We start from the raw sequence: 17,728 nt of genomic DNA on the forward strand, positions 1-17,728 counted from the left end.
GCCTCTTCTCTCAGCACTCCCAGAGAACCTAGAAGCCTTTTCTATCCTCAAAGTCAATTTTAATCTTCAGAAAATAAGAACGCTGTGTTTTTCTATTGTTGGCTTTTCTCATATGAAAACTGACCCACCTTATGTCTCGGTGAGTGCTCCGTCGCTCAGCCGTGCCCGACTCTGTGACTCCATGGACTCTAGTCCGCCAGGCTCCCCTGGTCATGGAGTTTTTCTGGCAAGAATACTGGAGCAGGTTGCCGTTTCCTCTCCAGGGAATCTTCCTGACCCAGGAATCAAACCCGTGCCTCCTGTGTCTTCTGCATCGCAGGCAGTTGCTTTACCACTGAGCCACCTGGGAAGCCCTGTCTCAGTGGGACCTGAAAAAGAACTAAAATGATTAGTGTCTATAAATGATACTTGTGTAGAGATACCATTTTACAGGATCCCGCCTTGTCTAAGACCCCAGGCAGATGTCAGAAGCCATAGATTGTGCTGAGCCTTGAATATACTATGTTTTTCCCTAAATCTATGTACCGATAGTGGACTTCCCTGGAGGTATTAGTGGTAAAGAACCTGCCTGTCAATGTAGGGGACATAAGAGAGGCAGGTTTGATCCCTGGGTCGGGAAGCTCCCCTGGAGGAGGGCACGGATCCCACTCCAGTGTTCCTGACTGGAAAATCCCATGGGCAGAGGAGCCTGGCGGGCTGCAGTCCATGCGGTTGCAAAGAGTAGGAGACCACTGAGTCACCTAGACACACGTACCTATAACAGAGCTTAATTCATAAATTAGGCAAATAAGTGATAGCAAGAACTGGTTAGAGAATTATAGCAGTATACCGTAGTGAAAGTTTGTGAATGTGGCCCTCTATCTCTCAAAATCCTCGATTTTACTGTACTCTCCCTTCTTATGAGGATGAGATCATAAAATGTCTGCGTGAGGAGGTGAGGCGAGCAGGATGACGTCAGCATGTGAGGCAGCATCAGGCTGTTGTTGGCCTTCTGGACACAACAGAAGAAAGAACGTCTGCTTCCGGTGACCTTGGGGTGTGGAGCTTTGACGACGTGGAGGGTTGGATGCCAGGAACATGTGACCATGATGACAACGTTCAGGGCAGGACAGAGCAGGCGGTGCAAGGCTTTATCACGCTACTCGGAATGGCAGGCAGTGTAAGCCTCATGAATTGTTTACTTCTAGAACTTTCCATTTAATACTTTCGAACCAGGATTGACTACGGATAACTGAAACCACGAAAAGCAAAACTGTGGATAAGGAAAAACTGCAAACTACCAGTGAGGCGTACTTAAATTTAGAGCTAATTATCATAGGTATCCAAGAGGAACTGGGCAGTTAACTCCGTGCCTTGATGAGGAGTATGTCACGGGACCCTTCTTCACAGAAAACAAGGGATGCCCAAGTTTTTGGGCAAAAAGAAGGTTTTCTGGGGCTTTAACTGTAGAGTAGGAAATGCCCAGGTGGCTCATTGGTAAAGAATCCACCTGCCAGTGCAGGAGATGCAGAAGATGCACATTCAGTCCCTCGGTTGGGAAGATGCCCTGGAGAAGGGAATGACAACCCACTCCAGTATTCTTGGCTGGATAATCACACCATCGTGATTATCTGGGTCCTGAAGATCTTTTTTGTACAGTTCTTCTGTGTATTCTTGCCACCTCTTCTTCATATCTTCTGCTTCTGTTAGGTCCATACCATTTCTGTCCTTTATTGAGCCCATCTTTGCATGAAATGTTCCTTTGGTATCCCTAATAGGAAACTCCCATGGGCAGAGGAGCCTGCGGACCACAGTCCCCAGGGTTTCAAAAGAGTTGAACACAACTGAGTGACTGAGAACACAGGCAGGAAATTCCCGCCTTAAATAACACCAAACGCTAAACTTGTGACAGAAAAAAAATACAAAGAAGTATCAGGAAAACTAAGGGCCCAGCACCAAGGAGAGCACATAAAATTCCAGATCCGCTGGGAGCCAAAAAAGGGGGTTAAGGCAAAATTTACAAAGGCAAGAGCTGAGAGCTCTGGGGAAAGAAAGGGAGAAAGATGAGCAAAGGTCGTATCTTCCAGAAATGCCCTGAAATCCCAGAGCGTCTCAGGGAGCAGCAAAGGGCTGATCCGTTTACATCTCTAAAATAGTGCATCATTTTAAACATCATAATGAATTTCCACTCAGAAGTATAGAAATCACTCATTTTTAACAAAAAAGTTTTCAATGAAAATGTGTGCTATACAAAAGACAAGTATAAAATTTCTGAATTAAAAGCACACATACACACAAACACTCACATGAATTCCTGGAGCACTTCCGTCCAGTTTGAGGAACCGAGTTTAAATTTAGTGCCCCTTCTTTCAGCCCTTCAGGGTCCCTCTGTAACTGTGCGTGATCTCATTCGTGCCTGATGTTAGAGCCCTAAACTCGGGGGTTTTAATGTCTGTGAAGCCTGACCCGAGTCTCCTTGTCTTGTCTCCTCTGCCCATCCCAGAATGGATCCTGAAAACCACTGCTGGTTGCTCGTCTTTATCAGCCCTCTGAGTTCGGCTGACTTCAAGGGTTAGAAACAATGCTATGAGTTTATAGCGCCCTGATAAAAAAACAAAACTGATTTAACATTTCCTGTGCATTTATGATAGGCAAAATGCCTGAGAGATATGTTTTATTAATGTTTTTGTTTGTTGGCATCTTTCATTGTTTTGCATACTGATCCTTCTTTGTGTTTTAATTTTGCCAGGACATGTGGTTTTCACAACCACAGGAAGTCTAAAAAAGAAGTTTTGGCAAGCGCCTCTTTAATATGATGGTTGTAGACAGAGAGTATGAATAAATTGCATTAAAATGTATTGATTACTCAAGGTGGCCATCGAATCAGTTTCAACAGGAGGTTGCCAGTGTTTTCCATTGCTTTCCGTTCAGCAGTCCCAGCCCAGAATAATATGCAGAAACTACAAAACAGAGAACTCTAGGAACATACCACGGTTAGCAAAATGAATAATAAAGTGCTATTTGCAGAACTTCTCCACTTAAAACACTTGCATTTATATTAATAATTCCCTTCTTTGCAAGGACAACTTAACTGAACATTGGAGAAAAGAAATTTGATTCAGTAGTTTAGAAGGAAAGTAATTCTCCATCATTGCCTGGCGGTCCAGAGGGTCCCAAAAGAGTCGGGCACGACTTAGCAACTAAACAACAACAACAGTCCTCCAGCACGGAACCCACCACTGGGAAACACCATAACATACAGTCTAGTGTCTTTCATTATTTTAAATGTGATTCATTTAAAACGTTGCTTTTGAATTAGTTTCAACAACATACATTTAAGACAGCTTTTAAAGTTAGCTTTTAGATTCCTAGAATGCTACGTATTAATTCATATGCATAGATTCAAGAAGGTGTTCCTCATCATCACAGCTGATATGAATCCTTATCACACACCTAACCTACCTTTTGAGGTACTTCTCCTTTTTATCATGAATTATTTTTGTTTTCTTTGCATCTTATGTACCAAATTTTAGTCTACATAAAGCGTGTATTTAAAGGAACTCACAGCTGCAAGTGACAGAAACCCAGATGGAAATAGGGAATTTACTGACGCAAATAACTGGAGTGCCAGGGGTAAGCCTGCCGCAGGTAAGGCCCGATCCGGGAGCTCAGGTCCGAGCAGTATGAACCTGTGTCTGCCCATCTCAGATCAGCTTTCACCGTGGTTGACTCGATTGCCAAGTAGCCTTTCTCCATGTGTAGTAAGAAGGCTACAGATTGTTCTAAGCTTGTGTTCCACCAGCTTATCAACTAAAGAGAGAGTGTCTTTCTCTTTTATTTTTTTACTTTACAATATTGTATTGATTTTGCCATACATTGACATGAATCCACCATGGGTGTACATGTGTTCCCCTTCCAGGACCCCCCTCCCACCTCCCTCCCATCCCATCCCTCTGGGTCATCCCGGTGCACCAGCCCCGAGCACCCCGTCTTTTTCAATAGTTCAATGAACGTCTCAAGTAGGACTGGTGTTGGCTCAGCTTGAGTGATGGATTCATGGATGAACCAATAGTTGTGACTGAGGGATGGTGGTACTCTGAATGGCTCTGCTGAAAGCACATGCATTGAGAATAGAATAAAAATGCCTTTGAAAAGGGAAGAGTGTATTTTCCTAGAAGAAAGAGGAATGAATCGCGGCAAGTAAATTCCGCACATGCCTTACCGACCAGGCCGGTGCCTGACTCTCATCCCGCCTCATCTGTACCCCTCACCCCTTCCCTACATCATCCACTCATTACAATCCACATCTTGAGCTAGAGCAAATATCAGATAAATGAGTGTGCACATAAATGTCAGAGTACCGTGGGAAATGATGGGTCCTGTAGGCCAAGACTGCTGGTTTCAATTTTTGGCTCCATTACAAACCGACTGAGAAAATCTGGGGAAAATTACCGTATGAGTTCCCATTTCCCTTAATAATACAGAGATTTTTTAAGAGGAATAAATGAGAAAATATGTGTAAATCATAGAGTTGTTTTGTTTTTTGAAAAAAAAAAGCACACACTTCACTAAAATGCTAGTCTATTAATTTTATAATTATCATTTAAATTTAATATTTTAAGTTTAATATTTAACTATTAAAACTTAGTTGGTTATTCATACAATTAAACAGCACAATTCAGTATCTATTGATTTGGATTCAAGTATATATTATAATTTTTAATTCAGCATCTGTGTTTTTCATGAGATTACATTGACAAGTACCACTTAAGAGATTTCATTCTTTATCGGTTTTCTTTTTAATATTTTTGTTTGCTTGTTTTTGGCTGTGCTGGGGTTTGCTGCTGCTCAGGCTTTTCTCTAGTTGAGGTGAGTGGGGACTGCCGTCTGAGGCGGGCCAGCTTCTTAGAGTGGAGGCTTCTCGTGGCTGAGCCCGGGCTCTAGGGCTCCAGCTGCGGTGGTGGCCACGCGTGGCTCAGCATTTGCGGCTCCCGGGTCCGGAGCGCAGGCCCGATCGCCGTGGTGCCCCGGCTGGGCTGCTCTGCAGCCTGTGGGATGTCCCAGTCAGGGACGGAACCCATGTCTCCTGCACTGGCAGAGGGATTCTTTACCACTGAGCCACCAGGGAAGCCCTGATCTATTTTCTTTTTAAAAATATGTGCCCCTCTAATGCTAGGAATGGACTGATAATTTTGTCACTTGACATAAGCATATAAAGGAAGGAGAAAGACAATATTTTTATGCTTTGAGACAAGAAATATTTTACTCTTCTCATTTTGATTTATACTCAACTCAAGAGGAAATATTGTGGTAGCATTATAATTTGTATACATAATATCAAAGGAGATCAAAACAGCCAATCCTAAAGGAAATCAATCTGAATATTCACTGGAAGGACCTATGCTGAAGCTAAAGCTCTAATACTTTGGCCACCTAATGCAAAGAGCCACTCCTTGAAAAAAACCCTGATGCTGGGAAAGATTGAAGGCAAAAGAAGCAGAAAATGAGATGGTTAGGTAGCATAACCAACTGATTGCATGAATTTGAGAAAACCCGGGAGATGGTGGAGGACAGAGGAGCCTGGCATGCCGCAGCCCATGGGGTGGCAGAGAGTCAGACATGACTCAGCGACTCAGCAACACGAACGGATAGGATAAATAGTCAGTCTGTTGCTTCCCTTCCCTTCCCCGTATGCCTTTCCATGTTTCCTCAGGGGTTTCCACGCTGATATGTTTTGCTTTTCAACAACCCCAGGAAGGTAAAGGAAGTGTCATGCTGACTTGAGGAAGCCACCTGTTGGCACTATTTAGTTGTTATTTGAGGAGATAGAAGAGATCTAAAAACAAATATAATTCTGCAGTAGTTATATTGAATCTGATCAAGTATAGCATTTGTTTTTATACACTGACAAAAATGAGATTACAGAGTGCCATTCAGCTATGGGGCTGCTGGAAAAAAATCTTGTAACAGCACATTACTGTGTTTCCCCATCAAAAGTTAGTTCAGGTAAATGTTAAATAGAGATAATTGCAAGATGTATGCATGCATGCTGCATGCTAAGTTGCTTCAGTCGTGTCTGACTCCATGTGACCCCATGGACTGTAGCCCTCCAGGCTCCTCTGTCCTTGGGATTTCCCAGGCAAGAGTGCTAGAGTGGGTTGCCATGCCCTCTTTCAGGGAATCTTCCCAACCCAGGGATGGAACGCACGTCTCTAATGTCTCCTGCATTAGTAGGCGGGTTCTTTACCACTAGCACCCCCTAGGAAGCCCCTAGGGTATATGTGTGGATGATACCAAATCCTGTCCCTCTGTAGACTTTGGGAAAACCAAAGATAGAACAAGAGCAACAATAACAGCAAACCGCAGTGTATTTTGTGAAAGGCTGAGAGGTACACTTTATGAAAGAAGCAATACCTGCCAGGTGAGATATTCAGACAGGAGGCGATTGATCAAGCCAAGGTCATGGCCCTTTCTGCTGTCACCCTATGTAGAGGTGGCCCAGGACAGTTCCCTGCCCCACCCCCCAAAAAAATCTCCTGAAGATATGACTGTTGCAGGGAGAAATCAATTCTGACTCCATGTTGGAACTGTTTCTTTGACTTGCTTTCCATTGCTTTTGTTACTATAATCACACAAAATGTCTTGCCTCAGAGAATCCTGCCCTTCTGCCTGACTGTTAAGCTAACTTGCCTTTGTTCAGAACGCTGTCCACCTGTAGATAGCAGGAAGAAAGGAATTAACACATCCCCCTGCTTGAAGCTTGCCATTCCAGGAGACACTTGCAAGATTAAAGGCCTTTTAACTTTGTTTCCTCACCTCCCCCATATCTGATCCATAAAAGAACTTGGCATCCAGACCCCATAAGATGCCAGATCCCCCTTACTTTTACTTTGAGAAGTAGTCTGCCATCTTCTCGGTCTAAAGTCGCATTCCTTACCTCAACGCCTCCTCTGGACCTGTCATGGGGAGAGCAGAGTAAGCTTGGACTCGGTAACATAATCAATCCAGCCCTAAGTACTATTCCCAAACATTATCTAGCTGTGAGTATTTCAGTACTTTTCAAACATTTCCACTAACAAGACTCTAAGGATGGAAAAGAGCAAACCCTTATCTCTGAAAGGGGAATAGACTGAAGTGATGATGCTTTACTTTAAAAAGTAAGTCCCATATACACTTTAAATATATACCTTTTATTGGTCAATTGCACCTCAATAAAGCTGGGAAAAAGTAATTTACATATTTTGTTCATCAGTCCCTCAGTAGTGTCTGACTCTTTGTGACCCCATGGACTGCAGCACACCAGGCTTCCCTTCACTATCCCGCAGAGTTTCCTGAGACTCATGTCCATTGAGTCGGTGATGCCATCCAATGATCTCATCCTCTGTTGTCGCCTTTTCCTCCCACCTTCAATCTTTCCTAGCATCACGGTCTTTTCCAATGAATCAGCTCTTTGCATCAGGTGACCAAAGTATTGGAGCTTCAGCTTCAGCATCAGTCCTTCCAATGAATATTCAGGACTGATTTCCTTTAGGATGAACCTGTTTGATCTCTTTCTGGCCCAAGGGACTCTCAAGAGTCTTCTCCAGCCCCCCAGTTTGAAAGCATCAATTCTTTGGTGCTCAGCTTTCTTTATAGTCCAACTCTCACATCTTCATATGACTACTGGAAAAACCACAGCTTTGACTAGATGGATCTTTGTCAGCAAAGTGATGTCCCTGCTTTTTAATATATTGTCTAGGTTCGTCATAGCTCTTCTTCCAAGGAGCTAGCGTCTTAATTTCATGGCTATAGGCACTGTCCACATTGATTTTCGAGCCCAAGAAAATAAAATATGTCACTGTTTCATTTTTTCCCCATCTGTTTGCCATGAAGTGATGGGACTGGGTGCCATGATCTTAGTGTTTTGAATGTTGAGTTTTAAGCCAGCTTCTTCACTCTCCTCTTTCACCTTCATCAAGAGGCTCCTTAGGTCCTCTTTGTTTTCTGCTATTTGGACTCTTGGAGGGCACAGACAAAACTTCATGCATATCAGGACCCAGGGGAAGAACTAGTGACCCCCACAAGAGACTGGGCCAGACCCACCTGTGACCATTTGCGGGTCTCCCGTGGGGTCAGCGGCAGCCTGCGACAGGACAGAGGCTCTGGCAGCAGCAGTCCTGGAGGCTCTGCGCGTGGCCTAAGTCCCCTTGGGGGAGATTGCATTAGCCCCACTGCAGCGACACTAGGCGACATGCAGACTGGAGACCATTATGCCAAAGAAGTTCTCATACTTGCAAAAGTTCTAGGCCCCACAACAGATTCCCAGACTCAGGGTCCCGCAAAGGGACTGGGAATCCCCAGGGAATCTGACTCTGAAGGTCCGCGGGGTTTCATTACAGAACTTTCACAGGACTGGGGAATCAGAGACCCTTGGAGGGCACAGACAAAGCCTGAGCTCACTAGGACCAGGAAGAAGGAGCAGGGAGCCCCCGGAGACTGAGCCAGACTTGCCCATGAGTGTTTGGGAGTCTCCGGTGGGCACCCGAGTTGACAGCAGCCTGCCTCAGGGTCAGGGACGCTGACAGCTGCAGTCCTGGGAGGCACGGAGAGCTGCCGTAAGTCCTTTTGGGGGAGGCAGCCCTCAAGCTACCATCATCCGGCCTAAGGCCAAACCGCAGGGAGGGACCCAGCCCTGCCCATCGGCAGAAAACTGGATTCAGGATTTACTGAGCATGGCCTTACCACCCAGAGCAAGACCCAATTGTCCCACAGCCAGCCCCTCCCATCAGGAAGTTTGCACAGGCCTCTTAGCCTCCTCTGTCAGAGGGCAGACAGAATTTATATATAGATGTACACAAAAGAAAAAAATGTGCATTGCTTAATGTAACATAAATTGTAGGGACTTCCCTGGTGGTCCAGGGGCTAGGACTCTCTGCTCCCAATTCAGGGAGCCAGGATCCATCCTTGGTTGGGAAACTTGACCCCACACGCTGTAACTAAGAGCCAGTCATGTCCGACTCTTTGCAGCCCCGTGAACGGTGGCCTGTCAGGCTCCTCTGTCCATGGAGTTCTCCCGGAAAGAAGACTGGAGTAGGTTGCCGTTTCCCTCTCCAGGGGATCTTCCCGACCCAGGGATCAAACCCAGGTCTCCTGCATTGCAGGCAGATTCTTTACTGCCTGAACCACCAGGGAAGCCCGACTAAGATCCAGCACAGCCAAATAAATAAATAAATATGATGTTTTAAAAGCTGTAAAATACTTGAGTTTATGTCCACCTAACTGACTTTTCCACCAAGTCTTTAAGTATACCTCCACACTGCGGCCAGATCTGTGTGACCATCACTTTACTGTCTATTTCCCTGCCCTATTCTATAAACACCAAGGAGAACTGGAATTGCGACTCATTTCTTCCTTGCTGAATCTCTGGGGCCTCGGCAGTACCTGGCACGGAGTAAATACTTGGTAAATGTTTGTTGAGTGAATGAAAAGAATTAAGTAATTAATATGCCATGTTTATCCTCTGACTTCCCATTTTCTTAGCACACAACCCCCAGAGGATGTGTACTTGCATTTGAAAAGCGCTGCTCAATGCGATGCAAATTGAAGCCAAGATGTGGAATTCACAGAGACAAATTAATGGAACTGCTTTCTCTCCACTTCTGTGATTTTATTAGCTGAATTATGGGTGCGGCTGATTTCATGGATCAGATGATTCTAGGTCCATAGCCTCTGTGCTCAGCAATTATCCAGTTAATATGATTAATGGAGACAGTAAAAATGAACATCAGCATGATCACAGGGGTCTCATGTTTCTGAGACTGGGAAACTACGTCAAATCTGGGGAAGAAACGCTCTTTTGAAAGAATTAAGCTCCGGAGGATATACCTTGTTCCTCTCCATCTCCTCCATCTGCCTTCTGCCCTCGCCTCCCCTCTTGCTTCTGGAGGCGATCAATGTTTCTGTAGATCATTTCTGGCCGCATGGCATGTGTGTGGTCGGTCTCAATTATCTCTAATTTCTTGAGCATTAGAAAGATGAGGCTGATCTGCTAGTAAAACGATGACAAAGTACTGACTAAAGAAGGAGCCTGGTGACCCCGGTCACGGTGGAGGGGAAAGAAGTGCTGATTAAAGCGTCCTTTTACACCACAGATGCTCACTTTTAAATGAAATGTTGCCTTAAAGAAATTCAACACCACAATTTTTTTGTTGTTATTTAACATCTTAAGCAGCTAATGGAGTTTCTGGCTTCTTTTCTATTGAGCACATCTTAGGGGCTAAGTGGGGAAAAGTGAAAGTAGTGAAAGGTTTAGTCACTTAGTCATGTCCGACTCCTTGGCAACCCCATGGACCATAGCGCACCAGGCTCCTCTGCCCATGAAATACTGGAGTATTTTTGCCATTTCCTTCCCCAAGAGATCTTCCCGACGCAGGGGTCGAACCCTGGTCTGCATTGCAGGCAGGTTCTACCAGGGAAGACCACCTGTTACCCCTCACACCGACCTGGGGGGGGTGGGTAGAGGAGTCGTGTGTCCCTCACACTGAACAGGACGGGAAGCTTCAAACAGTGAAGCCTCTTGCTTCATCGCAGGTGACCCTGTGGCAGATAAACCTTTGGGAGAGCAAGGGACCAAATGCGACCTGCCTGAATCTAAAGTCTGAAAGCTTATTTTTCAGAACTGTTAGCGTTAGTTGCAGTACAATGTCTTTACAGTGTGTTCGTTTCTGCTATGCAGAGAAGTGAATCAGCTGTATGTATACATATATTCCCTCCCACCTGAGCCCCTCCCCCAACCCACCCTCTGGGTCATCACAAAACCCCGAGCTAAGCTTCCTATGCGTTACAGCAGGTTCCCACCAGCTCCCTCCTTTATGCATGGTAGTGTATGTACGTCAGCCATTTGCAGAGAAGTGGATGGACTTAGAGTCAGTCATAGAAAGTGAAGTAAGTCAGAAAGAGAAAAACAAATATTGTGTATTAATGCGTGTATATGGAATCTAGAAAAATGGTACAGATAAACTTATTTCCAAGGCAGGAGTAACGTCTGAATCCTCATCACGAATCATGGCATTGTATAGCAGGTTGAAGGAAGCCAATGGGGCTGACTTAGACTTGGGACCATCCCATGAATGTGAGAATTTAGGTCTGGAACATAGAGAGGAGGATACTCTGGAAAATGTGGCCAGGAGACAATGAAAATGCATCCTGCTAGAAGGCGACAATCTGAGCAGACAAGGTGAAGTCCACCACCGTCTACCCTCTTGCTTGAGTTTTAATATCCTCTAACTCCACAGAGAGTCTCTCTGTTACGCTAAAACATCTTGTGTTGTTGAAAGAATGATCTGAAGGTTTCAGTTAGAAGCCTCCCATTCTCAGTACCCTCATCAGCATGACTAGTTTGTTAGCTTGGGTTAAATTTCACCAGTGGGTTGAGACTCATTTTTATTTTAAATTTCTCTTAACAATGCCAAAAGTTCCACACGTAATTCTTTAATTGCTACATTCTCCTTTTAAATCTTTTAGGATAATGTCTGTATGCCAAGAGTCCTAATTTATTTATACGACAACGTCACGTGGGTTTTTTATCATCTCCATTTGCAGAAACAAAAAAGAGGTTTCCCCCAAGGACACACAGAACGTGATAGAACTTGTATGTTAACCCAGGTCCTCAGCGTTTCCATTTTGAACTGTCACACCATATAAGGGATTTTAGAAGTAAATGCCCCAATGGAGCCTTAGAAGATGGAACACTGGAATACTAAGTTTTGATTAAGACTTACCTGTGGAAGGTCAGAACCTGGCAGGGCTATGTATTAAGGTAACAGTAACAGGGACCACATGAAGATCCCAAAGGTCAAAGTGAAATGAGGGGCCAGCTCTAATTATATCTCAGATTTGCCCAAAGAAAGTCCAGCCTTAAAGTCTGAGACCCAAAGGGTGGTGACTGCATTATACTGAAGAAAGTTTTTATAGGCAAAGATAGTTTCCACTGTGAGCAATTTAATTTTAAGAAATTAGTGTTTCATTCTGGAGAAGGCAATGGCAACCCACTCCAGTACTCTTGCCTAGAAAATCCCATGGACGGAGGAGCCTGGTGGGCTTCAGTCCATGGGGTCGCTACGAGTCGGACACAACTGAGCAACTTCACTTTCACTTTTCACTTTTCACTTTCATGCATTGGAGAAGGAAATGGCAACCCACTCCAGTGTTCTTGCCTGGAGAATCCCAGGGATGGGGGAGCCTGGTGGGCTGCTGTCTCTGGGGTCGCACAGAGTCGGACACGACTGACACGACTTAGCAGCAGCAGCAGCAGTGTTCCATTCAGAAAGGGAGCTTGGAATACCTCCTCTAAGAAAACTGAGAGTGGAGAAGATTACATAAAATAATTATATTATAAAGACATTATGTGCAAGGGTCATGTCAAGAGCTATGTAATCCCAAGGTAGCTGAGGGTGCAGTGCAGGGTCAATAGCTGCACACACCGGGTGGTTGGGAGCCATGGGGGAGAGGAGCTGGAGAGACGGCGGCACTCGGGTACAGACGTGGGGCAGAGAGACGGCGGCGCTCGGGTACAGACGTGGGGCAGAGAGATGGGAGAGTCCATGGCAGACAGAACTGGAGTCAGCAGGCCCTTTAGGATAAGGGTGAGGACTGAGTGGGATCATTAACAGAGGGTGTGGATTGGCAAATACTGGACAGCTGGTCAGACATTCAGATAGAGAATTAAATGCAATTAAAAATCATTTCAATTAAAAAAAAAGAAAAATTACTTGTCAGGTTACATGGAGAGAAGGACTCTATTTCAGCAACTGTCCTTGGAACACAGAAGTGCTTTGACTGCGAGTGGAAGTCCATGTCTTCTTCATGCCGGCGCCTGGCCACGGCCGTCTCTGGAGCACAGAGCGTTCGGCCTCCCCCGTTCCTGGTGAGAGGCCTTTCCCTGTGCCGTGGACCCCCTTGACCGCTGTTGCTTCCCCTGTGTGGTCCCCGCTGCTCTGCCTTCTCCAGGCTTTTGATAAACACAGACTCAAACGTCCTCCACCCCCTTCGTCTCTCCAAAGGGCCAGTTGTATCTCTCAGCAGCTGCTCCCATTCAGAACTGAACTTCAGGCTACCCGTGAGCTCCAGGTCAGCACTGAAGGCAGCCTGACCAGGGACACGCTTCCCCAGCTGCACCCGGAGAAGGAGCTGGCTGCAGGGGGGATCTGCAGTGGACTGACTCTCCCTGCTCACAGGGAGCCTCCTGCTGCTTTTTCTTTCCTTGGGATTGAGGACCACAGTTTTCCTCAACACTTTTCCTTCCTGGCCTCTTCTAAGCCAGAGGAAAGTGGATACGTAGGGCTTCCTGGGAGGCACAGTGGTAAAGAATCTGTCTACCAGGGCAGGAGACACAAGAGACGTGGGTGTGATCCCTGGGTGGGGAAGATTCCCTGGAGTAGGAAATGGCGACCCACTCCAGCATTCTTGCCTGGGGAATCCCATGGACAGAGGAGCCCAGCAGGCTACGGTCCACGGGGTCACAAAGAGTCAGACACAACTGAGTGAGCACTCAAAGAGATAACAGAGGCAGCAGGAAGGGCGAGACTGTTGTCTTCGTTTTGTTCTCTTCTTCCTCCTGATGATTTCTCTCTCCCCTTCATTCCTCCTCTAAAACTTGCCCTGACATTGAGCTGGATGGATTGTGGAGAGTAACTGATTTGTTATTCTCTGGCAAAAGAACATTTCCCTTTCAGATGTGTGCCTTTAGAAGTCCTGTTTTAATGTCCATGGGCACCCCACAGATAGGTAGAGAAAGAGAATGTCTGCCAAAGCCAACTTAGACAATTCTGTGAGGGTGATCAAAGAAGTTCAAAGCGAATCAGGATGCATAAGAGAGGACCAGGGGAAGTGAACGAGACCAAAGCTGGATGTACTCAATCACATGGAGGACACAGGCTTTGAGGACAAGAGATAGGGAGGACGAGACCAAGAAATAAAGAGACCTACTCATGCTTGAGCTAAAAAAACATCTGGGGGAGGACAATAGGTGGCAGTTTAGGGATTTCTGAGTAAGACTGAGACAGGAAAACAAGTATGGAGATCTCGATCATCTCTTTTGAAACTCATAGGTATACAAACCCTGTCTGATGCTTGTTTTTGTAAAGAAAGTTCTCTTGGAACACAGCTATGTTCAAATATATCACTGTTTTTACATTATAACTACTGAGTTGAATAATTATGATGGAGACGGTGTGGCCTGCAAAACAAAAATAACTGGTTGCTGTTGCTGTTTAGTTGCTCAGTCATGTCCAAATCTTTACAACCCCAAAGACTGCAACATGCCATGCTTCCCTGTCCTTCACTATATCCTGGAGTTTGCTCAAACTCATGTCCATTGAGTCAGTGATGCCATCCAACCATCTCATCCTCTGTCTCCCCACTTCTTCTCCTGCCCTCAATCTTTCCCAGCATCAGGGTCTTTTCCAATGAGTCAGCTCTTTGAAGCCAGTGGCCAAAGGACTGAAGCTTCAGCTTTAGCATTAGTCCTTCCAATGAATATTCAGGTATGATTTCCTTTAGGATTGACTAGTTTGATCTCCTTACTGCCTAAGGGACTCTCAAGAGTCTTCTCCAGCACCAAAAGCATCAATTCTTTGTCACTCATCTTTCTTTATGGTCCAACTCTCACATCCATGCATGACTACTGGAAAAACCATAGCTTTGACTAGATGGACCTTTGTCAGCAAAGTAATATCTCTGCTTTTTAATATGCTGTCTAGGTTGGTCATAGCTTTTCTTCCAAGGAGCAAGCCTCTTTTAATTTCATGGTTGCAGTCACCATCTGCAGTGATTTTGGAGCCCAAGAAAATAAAGTCTGTCACTGTTTCCATTTTTTCTCCATCTATTTTCCATGAAGTGGGGGCAGGGCACCATGATCTTAGTTTTCTGAATGTTGAGCTTTAAGCCAGCTTTGTCACTCTCCTCTTTCACTTTCATCAAGAGGCTCTCTGGACTGTTACACAAAATAATAGTTGGCCTTCCTCTATATTAAGGAATTGGAAACTCTTAGTTAAGTGGATAATATTGTCAGAAAGTATGAATTCTTGAAATTTATTCAAGGAAAAAATCATAAAAAATGAAAAGGAAAGCAATGAGTGGTAAAACTGTTGTTACATGGATGCATCTCGAGAGGGCTTTGTGACTGATTTGCTCAAATCCCCAATGCTCTGCAATCTGCTCTAGAGAAGAGTAAAATAATAAAATATTTCTAGTTAATTTTATGAAGCATAACTTTGAAATCAAAACTTAACAAAGCTTTATATGAGAAGGTAAAATGTATCAATCTCACATATTAATATTGACATAGAAATAAAATATTAGTCAATTTTGTCCATTGCTATACAAGATAAATTTGATACCATAAAGTAAGGTTGATTTCAAGAATGTTAAAAAGTCTTAGTGTTACAATAGCTCTTAAACTAATTAATTGATTGATATGTATAAAAAGATACATTAAGATGAGGAATCAAATTGATTATATTCTTTGTAGCCAATGATGTAGAAGCAAAATCAAGACCGGAAGCTGACCGTGGATCAGATCATGAACTCCTTATTACAGAATTCAGCCTTAAATTGAAGAATGTAGGGGAAAACACTAGGCCATTCAGGTATGACTTGAATCAAATCCCTTATGACTATAAAGAGGGAGTGACAAATAGATTCAAGGGATTAGATCTGATAGAGTGCCTGAAAAACTATGGACAGAGGTTGATAACATTGTACAGGAGATGGAGATCAAAACCATCCGCAAGAAAAAGAAATGCAAAAAGGCAAAATGGTTGTCTGATGAGGCCTTACAAATAGCTGTGAAAAGAAGAGAAGTGAAAGGCAAAGGAGAAAAGGAAAGACATAACTATCTGAATGCAGAGTTCCAAAGAATAGCAAGGAGAGATAAGAAAGCCTTCCTAAGTGAACAATGAAAAGAAATAGAGGAAAGCAATAGAATGGGAAAGACTAGAGATATCGTCAGGAAAATGTGAGATACAATTGAAGCGTTTCATGCAAAGATGGGCACAATAAAAGATAGAAACAGTATGGACCTAACAGAAGCAGAAGAAATCAAGAAGAAGTGGGAGAATATACAGAAGAACAGTACAAAAGTGATCTTAATGGCCTGGATAACCAGATGGTGTGATCACTCACCTAGAGCCAGACATCCTGGAATGGGAAGTCAAGTGGACCTTAGGAAGCATCACTACAAACAAAGCTAGTGGAGGTGATGGAATTCCAACTGAGTTATTTCAAATCCTAAAAGATGATGCTGTGAAAGTGCTGCACTCAATATGCCAGAAAATTTGGAAAACTCAGCAGTGGCCCCAGGACTGGAAAAGGTCAATTTTTATCCCAATCCCGAAGAAGGTTAATGCCAAAGAATGTTCAAACTATTGCAAAGTTGCACTCATTTCACATACTAGCAAAGTAATGCTCAAAATCCTTCCAGCTAGGCTTCAACAGTATGTGAACTGAAAACTTCTAGAGGTTCAAGCTGTATTTAGAAAAGGCAGAGGAACCAGAGACCAAACTCCCAACATCCAATGGATCATAGAAAAAGATAGAAAATTCCAGAAAAACATTTCCTTCTGCTTCCTTGAGTGCGCTAACACCTTTGACTGTGTGGATCACAACAAACTGGAAAATTCTTAAAGAGATGGAAATACCACCTTACCTACCTCCTGAGAAACCTGTATGCAGGCCAAGAAGGAACAGTTAGAACCATACATGGAACAACAGGCTGGTTCAAAATTGGGAAAGAAGTATGTAAAGGCTGTATATTGTTAATCTGCTTATTCAAATTCTAGGCAGAGTACATCATGAGAAATGCCAGACTGGATGAAGCACAAGCTGCAATCAAGATTGCCGAGAGCAATATCAATAACCTGAGATATGCAGATGACACCACCCTTATGGCAGAAAGTGAAGAACTAAAGAGCCTCTTGATGAAGGTGAAAGAGGAGAGTGAAAAATCTGGCTTAAAACTCAACATTCAGAAAACTAAGATCATAGCATCTGGTCCCATTACTTCATGGCAAATAGACGGGGAAACAGTGGAAACAGTAACAGACTTTATTTTCTTGGGCTCCAAAATCACTGAGAACAGTAACTGCAGCCATGAAATTAAGAGACCTTTAGAAGAAGCGCAATGACAAACCTAGACAGCATGTTAAAAAACAGAGACATTACTTTGGTTACAAATGTCTATACAGTCAAAACTATGGTTTTTCCAGTAGTCATGTACAGATGAGATAGCTGGACAATGAAAAAGGCTGAGTGCCGAAGAATTGATGCTTTCGAACTGTGTTTCTGGAGAAGACTCTTGAGAGTCCCTTGGACTGCGTGGAGAGCAAACCAGTCCATCCTAAAGGAGATCAACCTGGAATATTCATTGGAGAGACTGATGCTGAGGCTGAAGCTTCAATACTTCAGTGACTGGATGCAAAGAGCCGACTCATTGGAAAAGACCCTGATGCTAGGAACAACTGAAGGCGGGAGGAGAAGGGGGAGACAGAGGATGAGATGGTTGGATGGCATCACCGACTTGATGGACATGAGTTTGAGCAAACTCTGGGAGATGATGATGAACAGGGAAGCCTGGCGTGCTGCAGTCCAAGGGTCACAAAGAGTCAGACACGACTGAGTGAATGAAAAACAACAGCAAGAACAGAGGAAATCACTTTTATAGCTGGAGACATCACAGACTCCGTCCATAGGTGAGGGATTAGGAGTCTCTGGG

The 17,728-nt window shown here is 44.3% G+C and overlaps 1 long non-coding RNA gene across 1 annotated transcript in view; it reads left to right on the forward strand.

The window, feature by feature from the left end:
- LOC145532423 (uncharacterized) overlaps positions 1–15,605 on the forward strand; it is a 600,217-nt gene extending 584,612 nt beyond the window's left edge. Inside the window, exon 8 of the long non-coding RNA XR_014073225.1 lies at positions 15,488–15,605. This is a non-coding gene — a long non-coding RNA (uncharacterized LOC145532423). The remainder of the gene's footprint in view (positions 1–15,487) is intronic.
- The last annotated feature ends 2,123 nt before the right edge of the window (positions 15,606–17,728 follow it).

Source organism: Giraffa tippelskirchi, chromosome 13, assembly GCF_054371585.1.
Source record: "Giraffa tippelskirchi isolate mGirTip1 chromosome 13, T2T-mGirTip1v1.2.pri, whole genome shotgun sequence".
Taxonomy (NCBI): domain Eukaryota; kingdom Metazoa; phylum Chordata; class Mammalia; order Artiodactyla; family Giraffidae; genus Giraffa; species Giraffa tippelskirchi.